General features: G+C 40.0%; 1 pseudogene; it reads left to right on the forward strand.

The window, feature by feature from the left end:
• Window positions 1-3434: 3434 nt before the first annotated feature.
• Window positions 3435-6955, forward strand: LOC104896396 (uncharacterized; annotated as a pseudogene).
• The last annotated feature ends 1367 nt before the right edge of the window (window positions 6956-8322 follow it).

Genomic DNA, 8322 nt, shown 5'->3' on the forward strand with positions numbered 1-8322 from the left:
AGTGTTAATCGTAGGAATGACCTTGGCTAACGACCTGTTGGCAAAATCTCTTAAAGTGTACAGCGAACCGCTCCTCATAAAAATCAAATCAATGGGGAATTGATGCAAAGATTCAAAACCGGTGTCCAACTTGGAGGTCATGATGAAGAATAAAAGTAAGCAATATAACCCCTTCTGCATAGTGGAGATACCAAGAGAACAAAACAATCAAACTAACAAACTCGCTAATTTGGGGTCGTCCTTGAGTGACTCATCGTTTACACCTAACCTAATTGTCCATCTCACGAAGCCAACAATATGCAAACCACTAGGAATAATTGACGTTGCTACTATCACAACGTAAGACAATGGAAACCACACCGACGATATGGATGATAACACCACAATTTAAGTATCGTCTGGACCAAACCAATTCTTTATTACTTAATTAACGATGTCTTTTCAGACGATAAAGCAAAAGCAAGAAAATTGTGCTTCAAAGCATCCAGATTTTTTCGTTATCTAAGGATTGTTGTTCAAAAAATCTGTAGCTGGACCATACTTGCTATGTTAGGAGAAGCGTCGATGGAACCAAGTTCTACAGTACAAGACCTCAATGAAGGAACATGCGATAACCCCTTCGGAGGATGCAACTTATGCAATCACGCATTAAGGATGGGTGTATTGGCCAAAATTGAAGCACAACGCAATCAAGTACGTCACAAAGTGTGGCAGTTGTCAACAACACACGCAAGTATGAAGCACAAACCTTGTGAAGCTTTACATCCAACTCAAACTCTTTGGACTTTTGATGAATTGGAGAATGGACATAGTTGGTAAACTACCTAAACCCCAAGGACAAAAGGTCTTCATGTTGCCACTGACGTATTATTTTTCTAAGTGGATATAGGCAACGTAATTCCAATAGGTACGTGATAAATAAATTTTCTTTATACATACTAACAATATTTGCAAGTTTGGAGTACCGTTAGAAATTACACGCGTCAATGGGTCGAAATTCATAAGTGACAAGACCAAACGTTTCGGCGACGAATGTAACATCACGTTGTTGACGTCGATACCAAGATATCCCGAAGCTAACGAACTAGCCGAATCTAGTAACAAAACCGTCATAGATTCACTAAAGAAGCATCTCAAGGCCATGAAAGGGAAATGGCAAGAATTACTACCATCCATCCTATGGGATAATTGAACTACAATACACACTGCGACCGGAAAAACACCTTTTTCACTAGTATACGGTTGTGAAGCAGTTCTGCCGTTTGAGATTAGCATGCCAACTGCCAACTATGGTTTAATGACAAAGCAATAAAACCGTGACAAGATGGTTAACGATCTTAATACCATAAAAAGCTGAGAGACGCAGCGTTACTAAAAAGGACAACACAATAACAAATTGTCGCAAGAAGTTTCAACAAAAATGTATAAGCTAAAATCTTCACCGAGGGCGCTTGAATGTTAAAAAAGGTTTTTAAAAACCCACAAGAACCAAACGCAATTAAGTTAGGTCCTAAGTGGGAAGGTCCTTACTAAATCAGTAAAATATTGGCAACGGTGCGTATAAATTGCAGCGACGCGACGGGACCATGATCCCACGGAGCTGGAATGCTGTCCATCTCAAAAAAATACCAGTTTTATCTAAGTATTGTCATTTCATTAGTTAATTTATTTAATTTTCAATAATTGATGAGTGTGTCATCAGAGCATTGTTGAAATAGCAACGACAAAGAATTACTATCTTTTATTTCGAGGTACTTTAGCTTTGAGAACAATGACGAGTTGTATCCAGACGTAGTCGTCAACGACAAATATCTTATAGCAGATAGGAGATTTGCAAAGTTTATGAATAAAGTCAACGTACATTGACTAATTCCGACATTTGTTTAATTTCATCTATAAATGACAAGGTGGAATAAACTTGTGAGAACAGAAGAGATCACGTATGACCATCATAAACAAATTAGGACACTGCAATAACCAAGTAAGTGAACTTGTATTGTCTTATGTGCATCTCTTAGACTATAAATGCAAATGTCAACGAGGTTTCAAGCACCTGCAATGAACATATAACGCCTGAAAAATGGTAGTATTGAAAAGTAAGGAAACAAATTCATGAAATTGACAAATGGTAGGCGCTTTCCCTAATTCCCTTGGTTGCCGATTTGTTCGACAAGCTCGATAAAGTCAGGTGCTTCTCTAAACTGAATATCCGATCGTGGTATTGGCAAATGCGCATAGCCGAAAGAGATGAACCAAAAAGGGGATGCATCACTCACTATGGGTCTCACGAATTCTTGGTGATGCTTTTCGGTCTCACCGACGCCCCGACTACTTTTTTCACCTTAATGAATAAAAATTTCCAGCCCTTTTTAAATAAATTTGTAGTCATTTATCTCGACAATATCGTCGGGTATAGCGACACATTACAAGACCATGTACAACATCTACGACAAGTTTTTCAGGTCTTGCAAGAGAACGGGCTCTAAATGAAAAATGAGAAGTGTTCGTTTGAACAAGGAGAGGTGTCTTTCTTGGGACACCGTGTCAAGGAAGGAAGAATCATGATGGAGAACGATAAGGTACAAGCCATCAATGAATGGGAGCCGCCTAAGAACGTATCAGAGTTACATTCTTTCCTTGGGCTCGTCAATTATTATCGGAGATTCATTAAGATCTATTTGGCAAGAGCAGCGCCATTGATCGATTTGTTGATGAAGAAGGTGCAATAGCGATGGAGTTCAAAATGTCAATGGGAATTTGAAGATTTAAAGAAAGCCATTACAGAGGAGCTCGTCCTTGCCTTGCCCGACTATTCCAAGCTATTCGAGGTTCACACCAATGCATCCAACTTTGCCATCAAAGGGGTGCTCATGCAAGAGGGACATTTGATCGCTTATGAGTTGCATAAACTAAATGACACGGAACGACGGTATCCAGTGCATGGCAAAGAAATGGCCGCAATCATCTCTTGTTTGCGAATATGAAGGCACTACTTGCTCGGGAGTCGGTTCACCATCATGACCGACAATGTGCCAACCAGCTATACTTTCAAAACGAGAAGAAGCTCACACCGAAGCAAGCACAATGCCAAGATTTCTTTCCGGAATTTGACTATGTTATGGAGTATAAGCCGGGCAAAGAAAACGCCGTCACAGATGCTCTAAGCCAAAATGCCATGCCTGCTCGCGCAAGTAGCATCGCTAGCAACCTTCTTGAATGGGTCAAGGAGCACACCCAGTAAGATCCTTTGGCTAAGGGGCTGATGGAGATGGCCAGGGGGGGGGGGGAAGACAAGACGGTTCTAGGTAAAAGATGATGTTATATACACCGTTGGTCGAAGAGTCTACGCGCCTAAGTGAGACAACCTTAGGCCCGATATTATGAAGGAATGCCACGGTTCGATGTGGGCCGACCACCTAAGGATTCAAAGGACGATGGCACTCCTTGAGGAGACATATTATTGGCCTCACATGCGGGATGATATCGAGGCCTACATGAAGACTTGCCCTGTGTGTCAGCAGGATTATTAGAGCCTTTGCCAATCCCGGAAAGGCCATGGGAAAGTGTCTCAATGGACTTCATATCAGCCCAACCTAAGTTTGATGGTTGTGGCTCCGTTATGCTGGTGGTTGATCGCTTTTCCAAATACGGTTCATTCATCCCGGCTCCACGGGATTGCATAGGCGAGCAAGCCGCCAAACTATTTTTTAAGAATATGGTAAAGTATTGGGGCTTGCCTCAAATTATTATTAGTGATCGGGATTCGCGCTTCACAATAAAATTTTGGACAAAGTTATTCTAATTGCTGGGGTTGGTTCTTCACTTCTCAACAAGCTTTCACCTACAAAGTGATGGACATACATAAAGGGTGAATGCCTTGTTGGACCTCTACTTACGGCACTTTGTGAGTGCCAACCAACGAGATTGGGCCAAGTTGATAGATGTCTCCCAATTCTCCTTTAACTTGCAGCGGCCAAAGTCAACGCAACAATGTCCGTTCGAGATCGTCATGGCCTGGTCAACAACCTCTAACACCACAATCCGTCGCGTCGGGCTACACAAGGAGAAGTCCCGTTGCATATAAGCTCGCTAAAGAGTGGCATAAGCAACTCGACGTATCCAAGGTATACTTGGACAAAGCAGCCAAGAAAATGAAGAAATGGGCAGCAAGCATAGGAGACCGGCGCTGTAACAGACGGTCATTCTCGACCTGCTTACAAAGGATTAGTGCACAGCGGAATTAATGAATCTAGTCGAGCTAACCAACTGCTACCATCACACTCGCTGAACTATATCCGAGAATGTGGAAACCGAAGTCCCAACTCTATTAAATTAGAATGAACTATTAAATAATGCTTTGATTCTTATACTCTATAAGTTCCTCTTAAAAATCCGATAGGATTTCCCTTTGAAAATAGAACCCTAAAGTGAGAAATCATTTAACCCTGTTCACAATTTCAATTATAAAAATTTTCCAATTCCAACATCCAACAATCTCTACGCTTTCGCGGAGCAACACCAAAGAGAATCAACCGCATCAACGCCCTTTTAATACAAAAATGGAAAACAACTAATTAATGAGCAACTATTACAAGGTTGAGCAACCTTACTTCAAAATACAAGTTAATACCACTATTTCTAATTCTAGTAATCCAAAACCTTCAACAATATAGAACTCCAACTTTTGAACCTGTAACGAATAGGACACTGCCACCTACCAAGTGACATGCCACTGAAATGACAAACAAAACATACACACATCAGCAAAGTTGAGTACTAACCCATAAAACACATTTAAAACATACTTTGGTGATCCTTTACTTATAAACCATTCAATCAGAGTTAAAACAATAGCTATAACAATAATAATAGTAATAAAAATAGCAATCGCTACACATGCTTTAAACTTGTCAACCAACAACCTTGGTGACTTCATAATTCTTTACAGAATAATCACATGCTTTAAATTTGTCATCCAATACCCTTAGAGAAATCATAGTTCCCTATGGAACAATCTTTATTCCTTTCAATCAATATGTTACAGACATTCATATACTTTACGTATTTTAACACAATCAATTGGCAATATGTAAGGGAACGACGTGAAGGTAGTAACACTAGATTACAGACACATCGCTTATCGGGGAATGTCTTCCCACCAGATATAAGGCCTAAGACACTTCACCACAAGGTTTTCCCTTAAGACACTCCACCAGAATGTAATCCTTAAGGTCTTTAGGGTCGACCATTAAAGAAGCCCTAAGCCTTTTTTCATGTGTACATAACGTATGAGGGGCCACTAGAAGCGATCCTCATCGGCTCCTTCTAACCTTTGCCATTCTTTCACATTACATGATTAGTTCTTTAATCACTTTTGTTTTTTTCAACAATTCAATTTACATAACCAATACAACTTCTAATCAAGACACATACGTAACATGAAAAACAAAACTGATAAACAATTATAACAGTGACGACAATAGGTATCGCTGTGAATTAATTATAATAATACTAACTGAAACTCCACAACAAACAATTTATTCTAAATCTAGTATCCGAATATAAGAGCTATCTTTTTTTTTTGACATGAGCTATCTTTTCAACTTAATAGTACCTAACAAATCATATTTAGGCTAGGTTCTATATAATAAAGAATATTTGATAATATTCTTTCCTGTAAATTAAGTCAAAGTTTGTTATACATAGCTTGTAGCATATCTCGTGTAATTAGGCTTATAGTTAGTTGTTTCCTATTCTGTAGCTAAGGCTTGTATATCTTGACAATTTCATTATGGAAATGATCAAGGGAAATCATTCTTTCGTGGTATCAGATTATTCCTAGGCCTTCTTCTCCTCTCTACCCCTCTTCTCTTCCGCACGCACGTCCTTCTTCCCTCTCTGGCCTCCTTCTTTCTCCGGCCAGTTTCTCCGGTCAGCAGCCATGACTGACGGCAAGACCTCCTTTCATCCAGCTCTTGTAGTTTCGAACATTCGAAACTATATTTCCATAACTTTAGCCATGGAAAACGTCCAATATTTCACATGGGCTGAATTATTTAAGATTCATGCTCGCTCTCACAAAATTATCCATCATATTATTCCTCCGGAATCCTGGAAAGAGAAGGTCCTGACAACGGAAGATGAAAAAGAATTATGGTCGACACTTGATGCTACGGTTCTTCAATGGATTTATGCTACTATCTCCGTTGATCTCCTCCACACTATTATTGAACCCGACTCCACGGCCATGGATGCTTGGAATCGCTTGCGTGATATTTTCTAAGATAATAAAAATTCCCGTGCCGTAACTCTTGAACAAGAATTCTCTAATACACATATGGAGGATTTTGCTAATGCCTCTGCGTATTGTCAACAACTCAAGACATTGTCGTATCAACATAAAAATGTGGGGGCGCCGGTTTCTAATAACCGTGTTGTTCTTCAAATGATTTCCGGTCTTACGGAGTCGTACAATCAAGTTGCTACACTTATTCACCAAAGTGATCCTCTCCCACCCTTTTATCAAGCCCACTCTATGTTGACACTTGAAGAAGCGGGACTTGCTAAGAAAGCCTCTATCGGGGTTGCGATGGTGGCTCGAGATGTAGATGAGTCGGATGCCCAGAGTGATTATTCCCAAAATCGCCATTCTAATCATGGCCATAACAAAAAGCATGGGAATAATCGTGGCAAAGGGGGTCAAACTGGCCGGAATTCCGGCGGTAAGGGTGGCGGCAAGGGTGGCCGGAGCTCCGGCAGCGACAGTGGCGGCCGCAATGGCCGCGGTCAGGCAGCAGGTGACGCAGCAGCACCAGGGCAGCAGCCAATGTGGCCTTGGGGATGGGGTCACTGGTCCATTCCTCCATCTCCCTATCCCACTTTCCCTTGGGCCAGACCAGGCGGCCCATCACCTTGGGCTAGACAGCCAGCAAGAACACCCCCTGCTAGAAAGTAACTGTGAAATGGAGTAATGAGAAGATGTTATGGCTGAACAACCTACTAGAAAGTAGCAATTAGCTCATGATGTTTACTATTTCTGATGTTTCATGTAGCTTTTGAAGGTTTTGTTGTAGTTGGAGCTTCATGCTAATTTTGGTAATATAATTCTTACATTTTACCAAAAAAAGAATATCATTACATCGGAATGTAGGAGATACATTAAATAACATTAATCTTACTAAAGGAAAATCGGAAACTTATATCGGAAATAAAACCTTAACTGAATCTCTCTTAAGTTGTTGTTCTTCCTCATTTAAATCATTCCTTGTTGAAACCACCTTGAATAACTTATAGTTAATCTTCCTATTTTTAATTGCAATTTTCTCCCTTTCTAGCGGTGCCATCATAGTGTTGTTTTCTTTTTCATGATTAATCTTTTCGATCTCGACTTGAACTTCATTGTTTTTCTCCAAATTTAATCTTTGTAGTTGATCCATCCACTCCTGAAAGGCTTCTGCAGGCATGTTCAAAACCATTCCCTTGCCTTTATTTTTGGTGAACCCGTCGTTAGGTTTAGTTCGGTCTCCACTGCTTGGCATATTTGGCTCACTTGAAGTGGAGTATTTGCCAGCTTTATTGATCCTCCACCTCTTTGAGCCACTTTCTTGTTTACATGTCTGATTTTTTCAAGCTTTGACAGTATCTCCCTTAGGCTTCCATACATCATTACACCTCATAATTTCTCGACAATAAAGCTTATTGAAGTCTGTTTTATTATCCTTTTTGTAGATTGCAAGTGCAGTTTTCATAATGTTGTCATTGGACTCACCACTTTTTCGATGAGCCTCCACATGAGCATATATTTGCACCAACAAAGTTGGATACTTTTGCATGTATTATTTTCCATTGACTTTGTATTTGACCCAACTCTCTGTCAAATGGTAAGATAAGACTCCTTGAAACTGTCAACTCCTTCTTCCCAGCATTGATCTCTAAAACACTTAACTTCCTTAAACACTTCAGTAAATTTTGTCTAGAAAATATTGTTGTTTATTTAGTATTACTACCTTTATATTGGCTTACCGTTAGCCAAGCCTTCATGAGAACCTCTTCTTCAGTTGGCCTCCATGATTTCCTTGACCCTTTAACTTTTTCTTCATTGTTGTCATCATCACGCTCAACCAATGCAGCTCGAGATCGATATGAACTATTGAAGTTCATATATGACCCTTCACCTTGTGACTGCTGGAAATGTTGAGAAATAGGGAATGATGTTTGAGACTTACGATAATTCTCATTCGAATTGTACTGATTTTCTTCTGAATGTTGAGCAAATTGGGAGTAACAAGGTGCATTTGAGAAACTCATATTTTGTTGAGGAAT

Source organism: Beta vulgaris, chromosome 3 (assembly GCF_026745355.1).
Source record: "Beta vulgaris subsp. vulgaris cultivar EL10 chromosome 3, EL10.2, whole genome shotgun sequence".
NCBI lineage: Eukaryota > Viridiplantae > Streptophyta > Magnoliopsida > Caryophyllales > Amaranthaceae > Beta > Beta vulgaris.